This window comes from Typopeltis vanoorti, chromosome 13, assembly GCF_054136105.1.
Source record: "Typopeltis vanoorti isolate ZY-2024b chromosome 13, IOZ_Tvanoo_1.0, whole genome shotgun sequence".
In the NCBI taxonomy this organism is placed as follows: Eukaryota; Metazoa; Arthropoda; class Arachnida; order Uropygi; family Thelyphonidae; genus Typopeltis; species Typopeltis vanoorti.
The window spans coordinates 102,068,094-102,086,620 of NC_143561.1; the positions used below are offsets into that span (position 1 = coordinate 102,068,094).

Consider the following 18,527-nt stretch of genomic DNA (forward strand, 5'->3'; position numbering starts at 1 on the left):
AATCGGTAGGCAACTGATTTTCATTCTTACTTGTCACTGATAGTTTAGTTCAGGTCTACTGATGATTCTGAAGATCAGGATGAGAGTATGGTTAACAACTGCCGCCATCTGGTGGTCCTAAATCTGAATTGGCATTGTTGTCTGAAAGATGCGAGTTTAGCGGTCGATTTTTATGAATTTCTGGGTTAAAAATCCAATTCTTTTCGGGAGGAAAACCCTCCTTACCTCATCCAAAGCTCAATTAACTAAAATGCTAGAAAGGATTATTTTAGTGCACGATTTCATTTAAACTTAGAGTAGTCTTTCTTCTGGTGATCTAGCATTATGAAACCAGAAAACATTGCCACACAGCTACACAAACACCACGGGCAAAAAAATGAAAACATAAATAAATAAAAATAAGTAAATACATAAATGACGAAAATTAAAATAATAACATAAATAATGATCATAAATAATACACCAAATAAGCAAATAATAATAAGATAATAAAGCATCAAGTGCTTGTATTTTAGAAGAATAGGACAATGGTGGAAAGAATCTACTCGAACACATATCCAGTTCTCTGCGATTGGATTCAATACGTTCAATCGAATCTAAGTAATATACATAGTTATAGACTCACAAGACTAATACTCTATTTCTTTATGCCACATAAAGTAATGGTGCTGAATGTGTCGTAATTTTTGAGCAGACCACACAAATGTTGATAGCCGTTTAAATGCATGATTTACAGCAGTATTAAGACCTGTGTCTCCACAGGTCTTAATACAGCTGCTGATCAGTTTTTCTTGTACGAATAGCCAAATGTCACTGGAAGTAGACATATTTACCTAATATACTATTTTGTTCACTTATTCTTTTTTTCTTTTAATTTACATTTATATTGTCAGCTCAATTATTTCTGTTGTTCGTTGCATAATATTTCTAAGCATTAAAAGAAATGCGTCATTTTATATTTAATATATTTAATTGCATAACAGTACTTCCAAAGATGAAAGTATTTAACGAAAATGGCCACAAAAGTTATTTTTAATCACATTTCCATACCATTTAAAAAAATTTTCTGTTTGTTAAAATGCGGACGAATTTAAAGGTTATTTCATAATGTGATTAATCTATGAAACACGTGTTGGTTGTTGTTATGGTAAGGACTAACGTTTTACTTGTGATATGCAAGAACTTGACTTTAATGCAGACAACTGAGAATTTAGCGACTGTGTTCTTCTCTCGTAACTTATCGAATCCTGCCCAAAATGTGGGAGCTTTGTTTTGTGAATATTAACTTAGCATAATTTTAACATTTATACTTGATCAGGTGATTCATAATTCTCAAAACGTATACCGAAGAAATGGTAGAGTGGCGCCATCTAGCGAGTCAATAAACATCTAGTCTTACGTCTTTTAAGGCATAAAAATAACGATTTCAAAATACTACGGATTTCCAAAACTAGGATTGAACTGTAATGAACTTAATAATAACTTACATTTTTATAGTCCTAGATTAAATTAAAACGTGTTCGGGTTTTTATCCCCATCTTTAAATTCATAGTGGTAAATCTATGGAACCCGAATTACAAATTTTCGTTGATACGATGCACAACTAATTTAGTAGCAATTACAGTATTTCTTACTTAACGTAGATTAATAATAATAACTGCATTTTTCACAGTTCGAAAACGTCTTATTGAAATATTCGCATTCAAGGCAATTCTTGCAGAATGCCAATATTTTGGAGTGCGATCTGCTACGAAGCATATTTTTCATCTGATTGTCTATATTTTCTCGTTTGGCGCGCATTATCCCTGGAGTAGTTGCTAAGCAACAAAAGTTTCGTCAGTCCTACAAGCTTAGAGCTTCGTGTACCTTCCCCCCCCCCCCCCCCCACGTTACCCTGTGTTGCAGTTAACCATGAAAGCGTCCGTGGATTAGAACAATGCCCGATGCTACAAAAGGAAATTTCTCAACAGCTACTTACACATGCGTAATTTCAACGGTGGCTACAAGGACATAGCGTAGGATGACGACAGAAGGGAATATTCCTGCTGAAAATTTTCAATAGATCGCATATATACTGAAATACGTTAGCGCAAGATTTAATACAGTGAATTAATGGCTGTGATTTAGTGCTGTTGAAGACAGGAGGAAGGTAATAAGAAACAAAGGGATGGACGCTTACAGTTTTTTTTTTCACTTTTTTTTTGTTTAGGATAGCAATTTTTCTTTTCATGTCTAAAAGTTTTCTTTGATAATTTCAGACGGAAGTGGTGTTATATATGCTAGTTTTGCAAGATTCACCAATATAATAATAATAATAATAATAATAATAATAATAATAATAATAATAATAATAATAAGTTGATTATATAATAACATAATGTAACATATGTCATTTATAGGCCGGCCTGGTTGGCCGAGTGGTTAGCATATCCGCTCTCCAACCAATAAACTGCGAGTTCGAATCCCATTCTGAGCATAGATGTTTGTGATTGTTTTTCATTAATTCACACGTGCTTACAAAATATACAATTTCCTGTAGATGGACTGAGTCACCATGGAAACTCTCCGCATCAGGGAGATACGGAGCCTTTACCCAGCAGCGGGGAAATCTGCAAGCTGAATATTATCATCATTTCACTTATAATTCAACATTTAAAAATTTTTAAAAATAATTTAAAAACATCGCATATATATGTTAAAAATACCAAGCTATTTTAAACCTGGTTTTACTCCATTTTCCAAGTAAGCAAACAGACAAACAAGTCAAGTTTTCGCCTGCACGTATTGGAAGTCTAGCTGACCCACAAAGTAGTACAAGTCAAGGCAACTCGTGGTACTCGAATAGGCTCTGATCACTATTCTTAATATTTACCCTTAATGCAAAGCACATCTCCTGGAGGAGATGCGCTTTGCATTAAAGGTAAATATTAAGATTAGTGATCAGAGCTTATTCTACTTTTACCATGAGTTGCCTTGGTCTTGCACTACGTGCAGGGTCAAGTTTGCGCTTGCAACACTTGCGGGCGCAAACTTGACTTGTTTGTCTGTTTGCTTACTTGGGAAATGGAGTAAAACCAGGTTTAAAATAGCTTGATATTTTTAACATTTATTATACCCAAGGTAAAATACTTTCTACATCGCATATATATGTTCTTAATGTTCCACAAGCGTAATATTAAACTCTCCCATTGTGCAGGTGCTTGAATGACGTGGCATGTGCCTTTTAGTAGCAAAAGGACCTAGAGTCGATTCTCGCTGTTGACTTGGGGAACATCTTTTTCAGAATTAAAAGGGCTTTTCCAGGTGACGCAAACGCCGATGCAAGTTTTTTCCTCGTGGGAAAAGCGTCTCAATTCCAGCTAATGGCTGGTGGATAATTCCGGGTGAAAAAGCCCTATCACCTCCATATGAAACCAGCTATCTCATCTTTAGTTGAAAAGCCCCGGCAAAGGTTCTTCGTGTCCTGGACGGGATTCGAACCCAGGTCTTTCCAACTTAAGGGCTTCTAAGGGAAGCTCTACTGTAACTGTCATCCGAAAAGAGACAAATCAGCTTGAGAAAATACAGTAAAGTTAGACAAGAGCATCACGGTCCGCTACAGGTGTCCTGAATGTAGGGTAGTGGTGTTAAATGGACAGGGTACTTAGATATATGATGGGAGTTGCTTAGGTAGGAGCTGAATTAGGTTTTCGAATATCGGAATCCTGATCTAGGAAAAGAAAAAAAAATCGAGAACCGTAAATAGGAATCTGAAATAGAAAGCTATATAAGTATCCGATCGGAGTAAACGATTTGAGGACTACTTTAGTGCCTCTCCCTCTCTCAGCACAAAAATATTGCAATTATGTTATGACGAATAATCTACAATACAGCCATGAAGTTCTTGACAATTTGCCGTAAGAAGTGCATAAATATTTAGTGTTCCAATAAAGATAAGCAAGTTAATACTAATTTCTTATATATGTAAATTTCCTAAGGATTAATTTTTTCCATATCACAAGTTAATTTTCTGCTTATCCTTTTTATTAGCATGTCCAAAACAAGCATATCTATTCGGGATTACTTGACTTTCGTTCTGGATTTCTAGAGCCTGGAACTGCCAGTGGCTTAAAAGGGATGAAGGAAGAATGAAAGCGAACAAGCAGATTCAAGACGTAGTACCAATTTACTCGGAGCTCATTGAATAGTTCCAACGAAATTCTTTCAATACAGGTTTGTAATGTCTGACTAGAAATGATTGGAAGATTCCACTTCTGCTGTATAAACAGTAATATGATTGAGGCGGAGGATAAATTTCATTGCCCGGTGTGAGACCACCGTCCCACTTATTGGAGGTCCGAAGTGGCTTGAAAAAGTTTCACGATTGGTCTCTAGAGCAAGGTTTCGGACTATGCAAAAATGAATTAAAATTGAAAAAAATTCTTAGCCCACCCACAGTACTAAATATACTCTAGGTTCGCAAATAACCTTTCGTGGGTGGGAGCAACATATAAAAACAAACAAACTACTGAAGACTATAAATATTTTTTGATATCAGAGTCGTCTTATACAAGGAATTCAATACATCATCCCCAAGGCTTACCGATTCATTACTTTAAACTGTGTTGACCTCTGTAGCCGACCTTACTAAGGTCGGCTGCGATGTCGATATTTAGTCCAATGTTAATCTTTTTTTTCCCCTTCTTCCTTCCAAATGAGAGAAAAAAAAAACATTTGCTTTTTCTCATTTGGTATTTCTGTAAAAAGGAAGCTCCAATGATGCACAATATTATAAATGCTGTATACTGGAATAGGAAACCCAAATAAAATCATCTCGTGTCTAGCATAGAGCAAGTAGAGAAATATAAAGAAAGGTTCGAATTTTTTACGAGAGGACAATGCAAACAAGACTTTCAATAACAAGAGCAGGGCAAACAAATGGTTGTTTAAAAACAAACTTAAAATATTTTGTTTCAAGGCCTTTTAACCTACTGTGAACAAGATAAACTTCAAATGTGATACAACTTTCACGTCTTTACTAATATGTTTCTGTTTATGAATTCCATTTCTGGATGAAGAATGCGAAACAACTTATAAAAAAAATTCGAAAACCTTGTATATTTATCTGTCCACTAACAAACTGATATACCAACCTTTTTTTAACGCACACCACTAGAAAGGTGGCATTACTAAATTCTTCTAAGTTGAAGAAAGTTCGGCATAACTTGTATCAGAGTCTTTTCTACATTAGTGGAAAAGACCTTGTCCAAATATTTATAAGTTTTCTAAGAAATATTGCGATAAAACAACGATGTACTGCATGCTTCTTTATTGCAAGTAGATTTGCTTTTTTTTAAGTGACTGCTACCCACGAAAGGTTGCAAAACCTATAGTACATTAGTAACGGAATTTTTGTTCTATTTAATTAATATCATCATCATTATTATTATTTATTATTATTATTTTTTTTTTTTTGTATTTTTCGGTGATTCGTCCGTTCTAGAGACCAAACATGAAATTTTTCATGCCAATGTGAGGAATGGTGGTATAACGCCGTGCGATGAAATTCATCTCCAGCTTGAAGACAAACATACATGCATGCCCACGGTAGGATTCGAACTCGCATGCTGTACGTTGGAGAATGCATACGCTAACCACTCCTTCAATCTAAGTTATTTACCAGTTTGTACTTAATATTTAATTGAAAAGAAGCGGTTCATCGTGATGTATATATTTAAACATCTAAATGTATGTAAACCTCGACTTCTTCCTCTTCTTTTTATATATATATATATATATATATATATATAGAGAGAGAGAGAGAGAGAGAGAGAGAGAGAAATGAAAGTTGGGAATACCGAGATAGTTGCCCATTAGCTGATATTAGCGGCTCTTTTAAATGTGTGTGAATTGTTGGCGCTTCATTACTCTGCTAGATAGGCGCACCACCTTGCATAAAGGTGACACTTTGAAGCATTTCGATCACATAAAATGTTTAACAAAAATTATGTATAGAGAATACCAAACTATAACTACCATCCTGAGGAGAGAGGAATTTATATAGAGAATACCAAAATATAACTACCACCCTGAAGAGAGAGGAATATATATATAGTATGCAAACAATTAAGTTTGCGCCTGAAATATAGTTCAAGTCTAAAGATGGTACAACACCAGGGCAATTCATTGTAAAGGTGGATAAAGCTCTGATCACTATTCTTAGTATTTTCCCATAATGTAAAGCACATATCACTAAAAGATATATACTGCAATACATTATGGGTGGGGTCACTACCGAGACCGGTTTCAACCTTTTTTGAGGTCTCTTCAGTGAGTAGCTAGACCCTAAGCACCAAGGTTTTAGTAATACAGAGCTTTATCAACTTTACCTATAAAAGTTGCTGCAAGGTGTTATTATTTTTAATAAGAATCTCTGTAGGAGATATAGATGTAATTAACTTGGGGATACTGTATATTAGGGTTACCAAGTATTTTTATAAGCTTGGTTATTTAACTCCTAATCCCAAGTATGCAAACAATTAATTTATATATATATATAAACATTCTTCATGGTTGGAATAGACTTGACCAAAAAAACATCAAGAGGTACCATGAAGCTGCTAATGGCAACATAGTAATAACACGTCGAGTTACATGTGATAATGATTAACACTGACAGTTCGTTATCCAGATGATTTCTCAAGGATATAATTAGTTACCAGTAGGTTTTCATATGCTTTTATTGTATATAGTGTACGTATTGACTTCAGGATTTAAGCATAGTAGTTACATTCCGATATATAACGAAGAATATGAGCTACTGAAAACAAGATGCGAAACATAAAAGAGACTTTATAATCATTTGGTGTATGTCAGATTCATTTTATCGCACGATCTTAAGAAGCAGAAAGCAAGCAATGATATGATAAAGTTAAGCTTTTATTTCGCAGGTGATCAAATAAAAAAAAAAAGTAGTAGAGCAAAAAAAAAATGAAGTTTTTTGTAGAGCGCAAGACTAGATGGGGGAGGGGAGGGGAGGAAGACAGAAAATTATTGCTCATACTAATGTAGAAAATATGACAGGGAGGACAAAGTTTCAGGTTAGCACATTTGGAAGTGTGATTTGAACTCCGGGCTCGAATCCTGTAATAGGACGAAAAAGAACATTTATAAGAACTTCTCAAGTGAAGATAAGTTAGTCACTGTCACACACACACACACAGTTAACAGACGTCTTAGATGCTTTCAGTCGCTATATCAAGATTTGCATGGGTTATCATCATCTTGCATCCAAGATGTTATTAGAGTAATGACATACTGTAGTAACTATAACTTGGTTCAAAAATAATTTTGCATTATCTGTCATAAGCATTTCAGTAAATAAAATCACTCGGAAATGTTTTGAAACAAGGGCTAGAACCTACATCAATAAAATAAAATCCACAATGGAGCGTACGGACATTCTCAAGAAAAAATATAAAATATGACATTCAGCACGGACTTTAGTCCATGCTAAGAGAATTTAATGGGATACGCCACAAGTAGAGGAATAGTTTTAAGGTCCTCATCAGAAATAAGATAGCTTCCGCTTTTGACTCATGAAGACATCTCGGGCTGAAACTTTTCGACCCTTTCTTGAAACTAAATAAAACGTTGCCTCATCGATCTAGTTCCCATCTCGATTCTGCGCACTGGGGGGGGGGGGGAGAGGAGACGAGGTGACTGTTAAGCCCTTGAATATAAATAATATTTATGAAAAGCGTACATAGTCAGAGCAGATTGACCTTTTGTCCTCATAGAGAGCCACGGAGCTTAATTTAGTTTTCATGTATTTTCAATATTTGGATGACTCAGACGCCACGATTGAAATCTTAGCTTTCTTTTTTTTTTCTTTTCTTTTTTTTTTTCGGGACAAGAAACGCATATTTAACAAACTATTATTTCGACAGACAGTAGGTCAATGCCAGTGTCTATATACGTTCCATGGCCTTCCCCCTTTATTTAGCTAATGTGCCTAGGGTTGGACAACAAGAACAATTTTGTCTCGTGGATCGTATTTCGATTTGCCGATCTTTCTCTCGGATTCAATCAACTCTCCAGCGGATGATGCCGAAGCAGGTTACTCAAACAGAGTTGAAGCCGACGGTCTGTTGTTTATTACTTATCTTTTCTTATTTCGTCTTCCCGAAGTGTTTGTGGTACATCCTTTTTTCTGTCATCAGCTGTGTAAGACAAACACTACTCTGGTAAACAGTGGGAAAAACTATCTCCGGGTGGGTTTAGGGGAAAGGAGTAGTACGGAAGTTGTTATCAACCGTAGCCCACCTCGTGAGCTTATACATTATTAGGACTTTGGCCCACGTTCATGAAGCGTGGAAGATGTTTGTGTAGCTGGATCCCGTAGAAGAGCGGTAACGAACAGTAAAAACTAAAGGAGTTACGTGTGTGTGTGACTTCTCCGGCGTTCTTCACAAAGAAAGAAAGGGGGAGGGATATCAAATATATTATTTATATTAGCAGTAACACGTCTATATGTGCCCTATGTGAGTTCGGAAGATAACCAGTCTTTTGTATATTGATAGATATTCAGAAAAGAGCACCTAGAAAAACTATCGAAATACCTTTCTGACCACAAGATAGGACGAAGAATATCCTCAATCTGCCCTATTTCTGTATACGCATTACTAAGTATCCCTGCGAAATGTATCATATGTTTTAGAAGGTTTGCTTGTGAGTTTATAGTTATCGTGACCTTTGAGGTTACTCCGATTGTTATGCAATTTTTTTCTGATTTTTTTATTGTGATTTTTATTGTGATCACAACCAAAATCAATTTTTTTTATTTATTTTGATTGTGATATACTAGAATTGGGAATATTCATTATCATGGCTTATAAAACAATAAAGCTAAGTTTAAAAAAAAAAAAAAAAAAACTCCGGTCACTCGAAATAGTGCATGCATTATAATATGATCGTAGCAATGTATTTAAATAATTTATAGCAATAACTAAATGAATATATATACCTTTTAAATTTCTTTTTCTAGTATATTAGGAATAGTTTTTATTTAACTGATTCGCCAGCCTGGTTAGCCGAGTGGTTTGCGTACCGGAAGCGAGAAGATCCTGAAACTCGGGTCCAACAACTAGGCTGCGGGTTCGAATCCCGTCATATTGGGATTGTCTTTAGAGGGAGATGAATTTCATCGTCCGGTGTGAGACCGCCGCCCCGCGTATTGGAGACCTGAAGTGGCTTGAAAAAGTTCCATGCTTGGTCTCAACAGCAGGGTTTTCGGACTATGAAAAAAATTAATTAAAAACAATATATATGTATATAACTAACAAAAATAAAAAATAATCCTTAGCCCACCCACGGTACAAAATGTACTATAGGCCTGCAAAAATAACCTTCCGCAGGTGAGAGCAACATTTAAAAAAATAAAATAAAATAAAACTGACATTTATAGAAAAATTAGGCACCTCGGTAGCGCAGGTGAAAGAAACAACACATCGTCGCTTGGCAAGACTTGGATTCAAATTATCTAAGAAGGAATTGTTGTTCTTTGGCATTACAGCTGAAGCAACTACCCACTAGGCAGGAGTATTACGTCTGTTAATCGCGTATATGTTCGCGAGCCAGTTTGCTTATTTTGCGGGATGAAAAGCTTGATTTTCTGAGAGGAAAAACTCTTCTATCTGCTTGAGATTGGCAGAAATACCTTTATAGAGGTTCTTCGCATCCAAGACGGATCCAATCTCTGGTCTTTCCAACCGAAAGATGATTTATAAGGACTCTTCAAGTGAAGGTGGGTTAACCAGTTTCATACGGAGGGGAAGAAGGATTTTCCATTACGACCCTACGAGAATGAGGGATAGGCTTAATGTCACACATGTCAGTGGTGATGAAACATGGGTTGTCCATTACTACCTTGAAACTCGGGGTCTTCCCCGACCCAGAACAGAACATTCAAGGAAATAATCCTAGAAATGATTAAAAGGTGTTTCGTAATAGTATCCTTGTACAGTGACATCATTCATTATCATAACTGAACCTAGAGTTTTTAGCAAGTAGACATAATTTCGTTTTGTCCAATTTTTATATTAAACTGGTTCAATTATCGAAAAAAAATATTGCGATCATTTATCATTTTGCTATGAAAAACCGATTTATAACGGACGGGTGGGGGATTTCCATGAAATCTTGAACTGGGACTCGTTTAAAAATAATAATTACAGCACTGCAGCACGCGTATTTGAATAAATAAACATTAAATAAAGAAGCTCTTCCAAATTTCTTTATTTCCAAACAAATACAATTTAGAAATGGTTCGCAGACTGAATTTTCGAATTTCGATATTTTAGTTGTTGCATGAGAACTATCCTAAAGTCAGCAACAAAGTTATATTTATTGAAAGAACTGTATAGAATAACTGGTATAAAAATCCGATCAGTATGTTTAGGACATTTCAATCTGTTTTTGACATTCTAGACATAACGCTGTTTTGCCTAATTTTGCTATTACAAACAGTGTGACTGCAAACAAAACTGAAATCTTTCGACAAATTTTTATAGCGATCCTAAATATCAAATTTCATTCAGTTCCATCCAGCTATTGCGGAATTATATCAGTTCGAATAATTTTGCTAATAACGCGATCTGCTTGATATATACCAAAAATGTAGCACATAGCCATTTCTTGTGCACATCCTAAATTCAAATAAATACTTCCAGGCAGAATCCCTGAATAATTTGCATACGGAGAAGCAAATTTACAAAACAAAATTAACAGCTTCTTACGCATTTTACGAAACGCATCTAAAACCACGCAAACAACACAGATGGTACATACATACTTGTTTCATATCTGTCGATACTTTTTTTCCTTTTCAACAATTGCAACCAACTAACCATTAGCAAAATTATTAGAAAAGTATTAGTAATACTTTTCCCTTTCGATTCCAGCGGCAGAATCCACACGCCACTGAGTGAACGTTAGTTGTCTCTACGTCCGTTACAGGAAGTGGCGCTGCGATCGATCACATGTGCGCAGTACATAAGTAGTTCAAAATGGCGGCTGTTAATGAATGTTCGAAGCAGAAAGTGCTGCTTGAATTCTTTACTGTGAAAGATGCGAGTTCGACAGAAATTCATACCCTTCTAAAAAAAAAATAATAAAAAAAATGATGAAGTGAGCACAGACGCCCGGTGAGGCATTTTTTGAGTGGTGAAACCAAGGTCAGAGAAATGCCTTGAAATGTCTCACTGTCGGCCAGCGATAGTGGTGGCGACTGACAACACGAGTCACATTGATGCGCTGATCAAGGAGGATCACCGCATTACAATTCACGAATTGTGCAATGTAGTCGGTACTGGAAGACCAGCAGTGATGCCATTATTAACGACCTTCGGCTATAACATGGTGTGCGAACGATGGTCCCAAAAATGCTGAGTGACGAATACAAAGACGTCCGAAAAGTTATTTGTACGGAACTTCTCATGTGCTAGGAGAACTCATGTGCTTTCCTATCACGCATAGGCAGAGGTGATGAAATATGGATTCACTGTCACAACCCTGAAACGAAGATACCATATGGAATGGCATCATCTCAAGTATCCGAGAAAAAACAATTCAAAAGTCTGCTTTTGGTGGGCAAAGTCGCGGTAACTATGTTCTGGGACAAAGAGTTCTGGTATAAAAGGTCTTGCTTGTGAACTTCTTTTGGATGCAATAACAATATTAGGCTGATCTTTCCTCACTCCCTCCCCCATAGCACGGATCTGGCACCCTCTGATTACTATCTGTTTGGCTTTCTGAAGTGCGCACTCCTAGTAAAGACTTTTACTGGGATCGGCATGCATCATCTCGCACAGAGATAGTAAAAGTATATAGAGAACGACGAAGACTGTTGAAAAATGTTAGGATGGTTCCGAAAGATGGAAGATTGTTAAATAAAGAGTCATTGCAAAATAAGTTATATTTTCTGAGGTGGAGGAGGAGGCATTTGCAGAGATGACATAAATGCAATGTATTAATGGTTAAAATAGTGATGATACCAACATGATAATAATACAATAAATCCAGAAATCAAAATATAATTAGAAATTATTCTCTGGCTGTGTATAGAGCACTAGAGTAATTATCGAATTTCGATAAATTAACAAATTCGACTAAATAGACTAATCCATACAGCTATTCCTTGTATTTTGTTCTCTTATTTAAATATAAGTCTGAAAAATTTTCATTTATAGCTGTATACTCAGAAAATAGGTGAATTGTATATACAGTCTATATCATTATTAATTGTAAGTGGCAGTATTTAGTGTTAGTTGTATTTACCCAAGCACAATTAAATATTTCTTATTAAATCGTCCACGCGATTTCATCTGATGTTTTCATCTTAAAATTTGTCGCAAACGAATGACGCTTGTAAGACAGTTCTTGATATCTATAATATCTTATGTGGATTGGAATCCAGCTTAACCGTTTTGCCATTACTATTACTATTTAATGCAGTACAGTAACGAGGGTATGAAGCGCCTGTGGCAAGTGTCTAACTTGCGCCCCCCCCAACCCAAAAATGACAAAAATTTTGAAAAATTTAAATGTAACAAGTTAAATTTTACTAAATGCAATATGTTAAATACTTACTATTAACCCTATCAAAATGAGTTGCAGTGTGTTCAGAATTTGCATGTCTAAAGCGGCGTATTGCCAAAATTTAAAATACAATATAAAATAGTGGACTTTTATATCTATTTATTTATTTTTATTTTTTACGTTTTGCGCCCCAAATCTAGTTGCGCCCGTGGCGGACGCCTCTTTCGCCACGCCCTCGTTACGGCACTGATTTAATGTCAATGTTTATTTTTTATTCAGCCGTTAATTTTAAATATATATAAATAGTGTTGAAATAATTTTTACAAAGAATTAAAATGGTAATTCTTTTAAATTTTAAATAAGTTGTTTATATACAAATATATGTATATGTCGCGTTAGTAAGTGGTGATGATGTGCTGTGAAGCTTCGACTTTGTCGACCGTATTTTGTTCACTGGAGGTTGTTTACGAAGTACTAATACCTTCTAATTCTAAAAGTGAGGTCAGGAATTGAAAGCTGCAAAGTAACTCTTTGGCTCTTCATATATTTAGTAACTCTTAGTTTTAATGCTGAGTCTGTTGTAACTAGCTATAATTGGATTCCTTGTTTTATAATGCACACATAATTGTTGGGGAGGGGGGAAGAGGATTGATGTTTATATCACATATTAAATTCCACACCATTATGACAACAATGACAAATACGTGTTACTAATCTCTATATGTAGACGCCGAGAAGCTTTTAAAATATTCAGATATATTCAGAAGACACCGATCATGCTGTCTGAGGAAACTGGCACGGTTTCTCTGACAAAATTTCAGGATTGTCGTGAGTGAAGAGAACGTGACAGCTAAATTTCTACTCATTACGTCGCTTGTCAGTTTCAATAACTGTTGACATACAGTTATTGAGTTCCTGAGAGGTCTGTGTATTCTTTTCTGTAATCGTATTATTGAAATCTTTTAGGCTGTAACAAAATTAGCAGTTTCTTTCACATTTTCACTTAGTTGTAGCTCAGCTCGAGGCACAATCAATTGAGTGAATAACGTCATGCATTGTACAAGTCGATGAAAATGGGTACTTTTTTTGCCACAATAAAATGCAAAATTCAAAAATTAATATTTGATGTAACAATACGCTGCTAAAATGCAGATAAATTCAAACAATTAACACTACTTCATTTCGATTGTTATCGCTAATCCTCAATCAGAATTTTTGTCAGATATGCATATTAATGTGAATTTCTCTTTCTGACCCCAACAAAATGTCATTAATATATATATCCGGTCAAATTTCTATACTTTAAGTAACTTTATTTATTTATTATTAGTATTCAAATTTTTTTTTTTTAATTTTGTTTGCAAGACTGACGCTTGGGGTGGACCAAGTGGGACATTTCCCCCCAGGCGACAATTTAAAAAGGCAGTGATTAACAGGATAAAATAAAATAATAATTACTGTAGTGAATCAGTCTGTAGCTATATCAACATAAAAAAAAAATAAGAAAAACAGTTGCACACGTTCGGATTGGCGTTCATAAAATTATCAAAAATTCTGTATTCTCATCAAAAGAAAATCGTTAAATTCTAATCAGTGAGCTTTCTCTGATTGAATCATATTACGATCATCAGACGTTGAAATAATTATCTATAATTATATTACTGGTCTATCTTCTCTTCTTCTTTATCCATCCTCTCCATGACCATTACTCATATGTATTTCTCGAATATTATTGATGTTCAAATTCAACATTGATAAACTTCTAAAGCTCAACTTTCAACCCATCAACTGTTATCTGATCAAAAACATTTTCTTTTGATGAGAATACAGAATTTTTGATAATTTTATGAACGCCAATCCGAACGTGTGCAACTGTTTTTCTTATTTTTTTTATGTTGATGGTTTAACACACATATGCACGCAAACACAATTTAAAGCCCTCTTTAAGTTTACAGGTAAGAAAGATGATTGTAGGAAATCATAAAAATAAGCGCATTTCATGACATCATTCTTTCACAGTGACGCTATTCATTATGAAAGCAGATTAATTCAGAGCTATGTTGACGCACTTTTCGCAAAATGTAACACTGTTTGATTCATTATATCTATACATACGCATGAATTCATCAGCTTTTATATATTTTACTAAAAATCTCTGGTCAGCTAAAACCTAACGGTATTTTTAGTATATTTGTACTGTAGACATAATTTCTGTGTTGATTAATTTTGCCATTAAAACGGTCTGATTGAAATGACTCCAAATTTATAACCATTCCGAATAATTTTTTGAATAAAACTAATCTACTGAAGCAAAAAATAAAATAAAATAAAATAAAGCGTGGACATGCGTGTATTTAACGCTTACGTGAAACCCACAATATACCATGCAAACTTTCGAACAGATCCGACAAAATAGGTTGGCTAATCCTTATTTCCCATAGTCTCTGATGTCTGTATATTACGTCTGTTCTTCTGGCCAGCTTCCAGCTGTATCAGACCGGCTAACTCACCTTGAAAGGTCCAATAAAGGTCCTTCGCATCCTTTCCAACGAAAAGAGCATCGTCGAAACTGACTCAGCTACAGAGACTCTGACATGTCGTAAATATCAAATTTTATCAAATTTATGTATTGGCAATGAATACATTTAATAGGTACTTATGTTTTGTAAAACGCACTGAAAATATTCTAAGTTCAACTGATGAGATGATTAATGATGTCAAATATATAAGCATGCGATTACGAAACGCACTTTCTTATGATTGTCTACGATTATTTCCTTACTTGCTGGCTTATATACTAAATATATCAACCTGACTAACTAAACTAACGTGACTCCACAACTTTTAGCGGAGATCCTAAATACTAAAATTTCATTCAATTTCATTGGACTAGAGCAGTTATCATTTGGTATATCGGAACATTCTGTCAAATTCTACCACATGGACAATTTGACAAAAATGTTCGTAAAGCTTCTTAAATACACTTGCAAATCCTATATTTCATCAGTTTCTCGCATAAAATGACATCACACACACACACACAGAGAGAGAATATAATTGTTTTTGTTATGTTTTCGGAAAAAAACGATTTTGTTTTTGTCCATTTACTGGCTACAGTGTTTTTAAATTAAGGAGAGTATTAGAATACAATTAAATAACGCTTAAATAATGACCAACTATAAATAAATGACATGCATTGACCTTTTAAAAGGTTGGATGTACGGTTTTTATATATGGAGTATTTTGTTGGCAGAAAATTAGTTATGATCGTATGACTAAACACAATAATGGAAAACTCAGAGTTAGAGAGAGAGAGAGAGGGGGGGAGGAGCTTTTCCCAGTCTGTGATTCTGCAGATCAGTCTTGCTAGCTGCATTTCCTAGCAGAGCTGATAATTTAATTTTGGATTTTCATTAAGGGCATCGTTATGGATATAACAGTGCACCACGATCGTTAAAATATAAATGTTAACACGGTGACCGAGAAGAGGAATTTTTTGTGTAAAGGGGACAAAAGTGGAGGTTTAGTGACACAGTTCTCGACTCTCTCACTGGGTTGTAATTCATAATTGACATAGTTCTGCTCTCTGCCATTTGCCTTGGATGATTCCTTGAGGGGATTGAAGCACTAGAGGAGTAATTCTATAAATCTGTGGGGAATTTTTTTTTTTCGTTGTAGTTCCGGGGGGGGGTTATAGAAGGGAGGGTAGCAGGCTGGAAAATATAAGTACCCGTATCCTCTCACCTTACAGTACAACGTATGTATCATTCAAAATAACTCTCTGTTTACATTTTATGTAGAGTATGACATTTGAGCAAACAGTTAAAGGAAGCGGCAGTGTGTCTAAATCCCAAGCAATGAACAGCAGGTAATGAGGGTTGTACTGTGTACAGTCTGTATTGTTTTATTGCTGTCCTAATTCCTTTAGTCCTGCAAAGATATCTCGACTGGCCATTTGTAGACACCCCCCCCCGTCTCTACTCCCCAGCTTCAACGAACGGACAACGAACTATACACAGAAGCGGGGGGATAGCTAGGTGAGCGAGCTATCTGCAGAATTTTGTACTTGTCCCCTTCCTTTTGCTGAAACGTGCTGTGTATGAGTGCAGGGTGTCCGCCATCAGCACCGCACCGTGACACATGTCGTGACAGCACGCGCGAAGGTCCGTGGAAGAGCAATGGCCGCTTGGCATCGTCTTACCTGGGCTACTCCAAAGACACGTGAAACTTCCTGTAGTCATCCGTTTCCCGGGGTAATAGCCTCGAGATGAATTTTTTAAGGGACCTTCCAAAAGTAATTTATTATTCCTACTTTCATTTTTTTTTTTTTTTCATTTTATAACCTTTTCTAATAGGTCAACGTTATGTTAACATGAGATGAAATAGTGACCTATTCGGAAGATTCGCTTGCAGGATAAGTTGAATAACATCTTAAGAAAGACAGCATAAGTCTATTACATGCAGCGCCATCTTCAAGACGTTGGCCTAGTATAATGATCATTAAAAAACAAAATTATTTTAGTAATAAACTGCAAATAATATTTTCACTCTTCAAACGCTTTTAAATTCGGGTGGTCGAAGGCACAGAGTTTCTACTTCATAGCAATTGGGAATGCTGATTAGTGCGTGCAGTAAGCTGCTGAACTTAGAAATCTTCTAGCAAAGAAAGTATGCCGAAGTACTAAAGAAGGAATCCAAACGATCTTCAAAAATCACTTAACTCTTTTGATATGAATTCAAAGGTACATTTGTTATAAATTCATTTGCTTATTACTCCTTTCTTATACTATTATCACTTAATTTGACATCGTTCCCATGTATTTTTGTTCTGTTTCCATTTTTTTTTTTTAAATGAATATTTTGAAAACTCACGAAGTGATATACCGGAAAATGTGCTTGTTGATAAAAACCACAAGTAAACGAAGAGGTTTACATGCTATTTTCGCCCCGTGTCTCACTGCGCCACTTGAACCAACTAACAAGAAGTGAATTTGAAGTTAGTATAAACAATAATGGACATCTTTGTAACAGAAAGTTAAACATTGTGAATTATCTTTCAGAATAATTTCAAATATGCAGTCTAGGCGTCATCTGTTGTTAACTGCGTTCGCAAACGCTTGCTTTTGCAGACATTCTTCAATCATGAAACCGAGATTTCTCCATCTTGTACATCAAGTATGAAAATTCTCTCCCTAAACCTTAAAACATTTAGGATTCTCTCATTCGAACACATGGAGATTAGTGCTCCTATGTAACATTTTCGTGCATTCCTAAAAACTGGGGGTTTTGAAAGGTGTTTCAATAGTGTTTCTGAGTTGATTGCGCATTTTTTTTCAATATGGGATAACGTGGGAAATCATACTAAATTACAGTAAAGCTAAATTCAACATTGTCAGCAACCATTATAATTTTCACTAACACTGAATTCGAGACACTTCTTTTTTAAATTTCAAATAAATTTCCTTTAGGGAAAGCAGCTCAGAGGAACATAAACTATGGATATTAAATAAAAATGTATATGCAGTTTTTAGAGTATCTTTAAGGCGTCCTTATTCCAGCTGGACACTTTCACCAAACCGGGCAAGTTTATGGGCGAATCGTACTGTTATATGGAACGGAAGAATTCTAGGTAATTAAAACAAGCAAAAATCCTGATCAGATTATGAAAGACTAAACGAAATGTTTAAAAAAATCACAAAAGTTCATTAAAAATATACTATGGGATAAAAATACAATTCTTATTGCAGCCAAAATCTCTTTAATGCTTTAAGACGGTTGCATTTACTGAATGTTGTTATTGAATTTATATTAACAATACACATTAAATAATATCACATGTTAAAATAAAACAATGTAAATGTAAATATATAGAAAATACTTAAGTATACACAATGTATATGATAGGAGTCACTGACTGTGAAAATAGTAGTGGTAAACCAGAAATATTGCCA

At 35.2% G+C, this 18,527-nt stretch overlaps 1 protein-coding gene and 1 long non-coding RNA gene across 5 annotated transcripts in view; one reads left to right on the forward strand and one right to left on the reverse strand.

Moving 5' to 3' along the window:
* The window catches only part of LOC150100420 (uncharacterized), a 121,854-nt gene that overhangs the window by 85,035 nt on the left and 18,292 nt on the right, over positions 1 to 18,527 (reverse strand). The gene's annotated exons all lie outside the window — the stretch shown is intronic.
* Positions 1 to 18,527, forward strand: part of LOC150100421 (myocyte-specific enhancer factor 2-like) — a 287,084-nt gene that overhangs the window by 75,114 nt on the left and 193,443 nt on the right. The window lies entirely within an intron of this gene.